The following is a 6,465-nucleotide window of genomic DNA, read 5'->3' on the forward strand; positions in this document are numbered from 1 at the left end:
CAGAGGAGCTTTTCCCCCCACTGGAGTTCCAGAGGACAAGAGCTACCTGCCGACCACTGGACCTTCGGAGGAAGACCAGACTCTTTTACCTGTTTGCTGCTTCCACAGAACTACACCCATCACTTCAGGAGGACTGCAGCCAGCATCTTATCGGACTGCTACTGCCACCCTAACAGGGTGTCAGGTTGTATTCCTGACTCTGTCAGTGTAAACCAGTGGGTTGTTTGTTTTTCCCTGCCTTGTGTTATATAAATATATATATATATATATATATATATATATTAGTAAAGAACTGTTATTCCTATTCCCCATATCTTTGCCTGAAGGCCCGTTAATTTCAAAATTATAATAGTTTGGAGGGAAGGGGGTTGCACTCTCCATTTCAAGGGAGGCTCCTGTCTTCCTCCACAGACACCTGTCTTTTCAAACCAAGACAGCAACGTTACTGAGAAATTATTCAAAGTTCTGCTCCTCTGGATCCAGCTGAAAGATCAGGACATTAAAGCAGGAACTCTTACAGAGCGAGCATTGCTTTTTGTTATCAATTTTAGAATAAAGGCCTGTATTTTGAGACTCTGTATTTTCCTGTTATTACGTAGATAAGAAAATAGTACATTACCATAATAAAAATAGCAATTACTATAATTTTTCAAGGTAATAGACATTCTAGGCCATGAAATTGCTCAGTATAAAGTCTAAGGACATGATAGTGTTTAAAGAGTAGTTTTAGCATCGCTAAAAATAAGTTTAAATAATTTACACTCTTACAGCAGGTTTCTTCCCAGACATCTCATTGATTTCCTGGTGTTTAGGACTTAATTTTAGCCTCTGGAAGTGACAGCAAAAGCATATGGATACTTTCATGTGGGTTTTTTTTTTTTCACTTCTTTTTTATTTGGAGTGGGAATTCGAGCAATGGATTTGTACCAACTCTATGCCCTTAAGAATCTTTTACACTTCTTCATCATTTCCTTCCCTTTTCCCCTTTCCCTTTTGCCTCTTTCCTTCTCTCTTTCCTTTTTCTGTACCTTACTCTTCCCACTCCCATGTTCTTATTTTATTATTTCAGAATAAAAAAGTATAATATGCTTTTGTTCTGGTTTATTCATCACACTCAGTAACATTTAAGCTTTCATCCTTTTTGTTTTTCATTAGGAACACATAATAAAAGTGAGGGGCAAAATACCTTCAAGTTAACTTGTTCTTCTGTGTCATCCAGTGTCTTTTTGCCTATTGCTACTTTAGCTATTTTCTTTTCCTCTAAAAATTATCTAAAAGTGTTCTAAAAGAAGAACTAAAAGAAGTTCTCTTAAGTCATTTAGACAACTATTTGCTTTTCCTGCACAAACACTTTCCTGTCACTTGTCTTGGTATTGTTAAGTTTATCTCCCTATTTCTGCCTTTTAAACTTTTTGTTCGCTTGTTTTCGTCCAGTGTTTTCCAGCTTAAAACCAACAACTAGTTTTATTAAATGAAGAACTACCTGCATTTCAAATCAAAGGAAAAGAATTTAAAATTAATATGAACATTTTAAAATTATTATTATTATTAATAATAATGACTATTATTATTAATAATAATGACTATTATTATTATTAATAATGACTATTATTATTATTAATAATCATCATCATCATCACCACATAATCACAGAATGGTAGGGGTTGGAAGGGACCTCTGGAGATCATCTAGTCCAACCCCCCTGCTAAAGCAGGTTCACCCACAGCAGGTTGCACAGGACTGCATCCAGGCAGGTTTTGAATATCTCCAGGGAAGGAGACTCCACAACCACCCTGGGCATCTTGTTCCAATGCTCTGTCACCTTTAATGTAAAGAAGTTTTTCCTCATGTTCAGGTGGAAATTCCTGTGCTCCAGTTTGTGCCCATTGCCACTTGTCCTGTCACTGGGCACCACTGAAAAAAGCCTGGCCCCATCCTCTTGTCACCCACCCTTTAGCTACTTACAAGCATTCATAAGGTCCCATTTGAGCTTTCTCTTCTGCAAGCTAAAGAGCCTCAGGTCTCTCAGCCTTTCCTCGTGGGAGAGATGCTCCAACACCCTAATCATCTTCATAGCCTTCTGATTATTATTATTATTATTATATTATTGTTATCATCATCATCATCATCATCATAATTTTTATCATTATTATTATTGTTGTTGTTTTGTTATTGTTATTATTATTATTACCAGAAATAGAACTTTACAATGTCTTACAGCTTTACTTCTAGAACAATGGCATTTGGATCGAGTTGTCTGCTACAAGGCCATCCACAGTAAATAGAGCAATAGTTTCCAAAAGCTCACACCTGCAGGGAGAAGCGAACGAGACAGGTGACCCAAAACTGACCAAGTACTCCATCCCATATATGTCACACTCAGTATAAAGCTGAGGGATCACAAATGTGAAGCCCTCTTCTTCAATGGCTGATATGTGAGGAGGACTCTGTCAGTTCTTCCGCCTGTGATCCTGATCCATGTGTTCCTGAATGCAGTGCCTGAATCCAGCTCCTGCATCCAGTTCCTGTTTGCTGCCTGTTCCAGCCTTGGACTTCCCCAGTGCCAGCCCTGCAACGTCAGTGGTGACATATCATTTAGGTATTGGTTTTGTATTGATTTTGTATATATTTGTATATATTTCATTATTTTTCTTGTTTTTATTATTATCTTTTCTTTTATTGTTATTGATTCATTAAAGCTGTTTTAGTTTTCCTTTCCAATTGGCAAGTCTCTCTCCCTTGTTCTCTCTCCCCCTTCTGGGAGGGGAGAGGGGTTAATATAGAGCGTCTGTCATTGCTTCCAAGCAAAAAATTCTCTAGATTTTCCCGCATCCAGAACATAACATTTAAATACCACATAGATGACCCCTGAAAGAGAGGAAGTAAAAGCTCAGTATGGCATGAATAAGCTAGTGTGCACATTTCTCTCTGTCTGTAGTACTTGAAACCCATCAGTTCATGAACAAATGGATAATCATCATACCTGCTTGTGCAAAAGTTATCAGCAGCTGTGTTAATAAATAAGATTATGGTGAAATAAGTCCTCAGTTCTCATTTACATTATCAAGTAAGCCTGGCCAAATGTTCCAAGCAAGAAAACCATAAATGTTCATTATCATCAGTACCACCCTATTTCCTTTACAGAATCTGAATTTATTTTAAAGCCAACTTCTACAAAGCAAGTAATAACATGATTTTGAAAGATATTTAATACAATACCCTATCTGATAATACACTTCTGAAAAGCTCTTTCATAAATTTTAGGAAATTTGTGCACTGTGAATTGTATCTGTTGAATTATAAATATCCATTTGGAACATAATTTATATTCCAACTTTTAACCTTTCTGCTCTTGATTTGAATCTCTATGAATGTGTGTTTCATTTCTGGGTGTCTTAAGTGTCTCCATCTGTCTTACTAATTCAGTTGTGGATCTAACCGAATAGTTACTTTTTATTATTTTTTCTCTCTAACTGCATTTTGTTTGCTTTTTGCTTTCGCTTTTTTTTTTCACTTTCTGCCTAAATTTTTGAGCAGATTGATTTCTAGGGAACATATGTAGTAGCCATTTTGGAGGAAATGTGTACAATTTGACTGTAAATAATGAATTGTGTGAGAACAGCAAATAATAAGTTGGTAGCAAAATGTTTATAACTACTGATACATAATTTGTGTCTAAAACACGCCAGAAAATTGACAAACAATCTTTGGGCACAGTGTATATTTCTTTGGAGTCATCAGCTCTACTTGTAACAAAAATAGAACTTATTCCTGTGTTCAGGCTTGTAATGTGCCTGTGAACACTGCTGCTTGGAATGTCATTCCTGGAACACATCTTTTTTCCTTGCCCATAAGTGTAAACTGAAAGAACTTCTTATATTACAACATGTTAGACACAAAAAAAGGCAGATAGGCGTGTTCATATACAGAGCTGTTCTTTGCTTTTGTATAAAGCAGACAGATATATTTGCTAAGGTATATCTTGAAGAAATAGTGTCCAGAAGTTAAAATCTTTCACATTTTTAAAATTATTATTCTTTCCCACTTTTGGAATTAAACATAGAAGACACTGGATTTCATGCTGCAAGATCATTCTAGGGACAAGTTCTTATTCTCAGTGAAGGATATGCCCGAATGAAATCTATTAATGCCTCCCTCTGTGATCTTGTTTAAAATCCAGTCTTGCTGTCATTGTGCCTGGGGGAGGAGGAAAAAATAAATGATATCTGATCATCTGAAGGACCTGAAACATTCTTAGTACTAATTACACATTTTCTTGTTTAGAGACTTTCATTATTTTTCTTCCACTCTTTTGACACTGTCTCCTACACACTCATTTTTATTACACATTAAAAAAGTAAAAAAAATGCTAACATGTGATGCTTCCAGTTGGAATTAGATTGTAGACTTCTGTCAAACAAACAAGATCAAAAAGAAAATGACAGACTGAAGAATATGAGAAGTCGCTTCTACTGAAACTTATGTTCAGTTCAGGGGAAAAAAAAAAGCTACATTCTTGTGACAGGAATTGTAGAATTTTCATACACAATCTAGATGAAAGTCTAGGTTTATGTTTTCAGTATTTTTGCTCCCTGAATAAGTCAATGTTCCATGAAAACTTCTTGAGTTTTAATTTAAATAAAAGTAATGCAGAACTACATAAATCTTTTATTAAGGAATTATTTCAGTGGTATACACTTGTAAATTTGAACCACTGGAACCTAAATATCTGCTACACAAGCATCATTTTAATGGAATTTACCTGACTTTTAACTGTGCGACTGTGTTTGGGAAACATCTGGACAAATAATTCTGTATTTTCTATAGTCAGACAAAATCTGTCAGCTGTACATACATACATGTATATTCACAGGTATATGTTATTTCTGTATTTATGAATTACATGACTGACTAGAATCTGAATCTACTCAACACGAATTTTAATGAATTAACTGCCATCTCACTGATCCAAGGCACGTTTAAGAATTTTATGTAGGATGGACTATAATAAGGTACATGTTGAGACTCAGGAGAGAGTTAAATTCTCCTTCCCAGATTGTTGCTGTCAGGGCCCCAAAGGCACTTCTCAGCCTCAATGTCCCTGGTGGGCCTCACCTAGGACCCACCTGACCAGGGTCCAGGACCACCCCATTTTGGCTCAGCAAGGCCTCCGGTGACAGCACTCCAGGGTGCCAGTGCCCAGCCCCATGTCTAGTCCTACCTCTGGGCCTGGCTTTCACTTACTTGAATGATGTGTTTCAACCAGCACTAACCACCTGACAGCACAGGAGACAACTACTTTCAAGACAGACCTAAGCAATTGACCAGCTTTTCAGTAAGATGTAAATTTAACAGTCCCTTCTTTTCTCAGCATTTGGCAAACTCTGTCAGTATGTGAGCATCCAACTCTTTAGATGCCTATTTCTTATCAGTAGCATGAGAATGCCAGACTTCATGTTTATGAATTGTCCAGATGATATGTAAAAATTGCATGTCCAAATGCTCAGTACTGAAACCCATACTGTCATGAGGGCCATAAGACACATTTTGTATGTTTGAAAGAGTGACTACTGGCAGCTATTGTCATGATTTCTCTAAACATGAGCCAAGGGATGTACCACCTGAGACTAGTTCCATAAAGTCAGACAGAGAGAGGTGTGCCCTGCAGATCCACCAGAACAAATTCGGAGGTCTGGCTTTGTCTTTCTGTTTCCCGCTTCTTGGGTTTGTTGTTTTGTTGTGTTTTTTTTTTTTTTGCTGTAGGTTTGATAATAGCTTTGAGCTTTGAGTCATGGAAATGGGGAGGGAGGAAAGGTTTAATGTATGAAAACCTTGGAGAAAACAAAGTCTTGACAAATGTATTTTTTGACACTTTTATACCCCTTGCTTTGGCAGAAGAGGAGGTCAGGGAAACAGAATGATCCCAGTTTTGGCTGGAGGATGAGAAAGAATTTTGAAGGAATACTTCTTAACTTAATTTGTAAAAAACACTGCGCAAATATTAGAAGTATTTTTATGAAAGCATTCCAACAAACAAAATCTATGCTTTTCTACCAGTAATAATGCTGCTATGTTATACCACAGGAGAACTTTCTGCAGAGTTCTTTTTTAGGACTATTACATTTAAAAATTATTCAGCAGTCAGGTGATAAGCTGAATTTAAATACTAGAGTTTCTACAAGGATTATAAACAATAAAACAAGCATATTGGGGAACATTACTGTCTTGCTCAAACTTCATTAACAAAAGTGTTAATTAAGGTTATTAAAGTTCTTAATGGTGATGGTGCATTATAAGAGACTATATTCCTTCCTCTTGAAGATTCCAGTCATCAAGAATCTTCTAACTGATGAAGAAAACAAAAAGAAAAGGAAAGAAAAAATCTTTTTACTTGTTGCACATCAAGAGACAATAGAACTTGAACTCCATGACTACATTTTTTCAGAGAATAGGCTTATTTTATCA

The sequence above is a fragment of the Leptosomus discolor genome, chromosome 1, assembly GCF_034619465.1.
Source record: "Leptosomus discolor isolate bLepDis1 chromosome 1, bLepDis1.hap2, whole genome shotgun sequence".
Taxonomy (NCBI): Eukaryota; Metazoa; Chordata; class Aves; order Leptosomiformes; family Leptosomidae; genus Leptosomus; species Leptosomus discolor.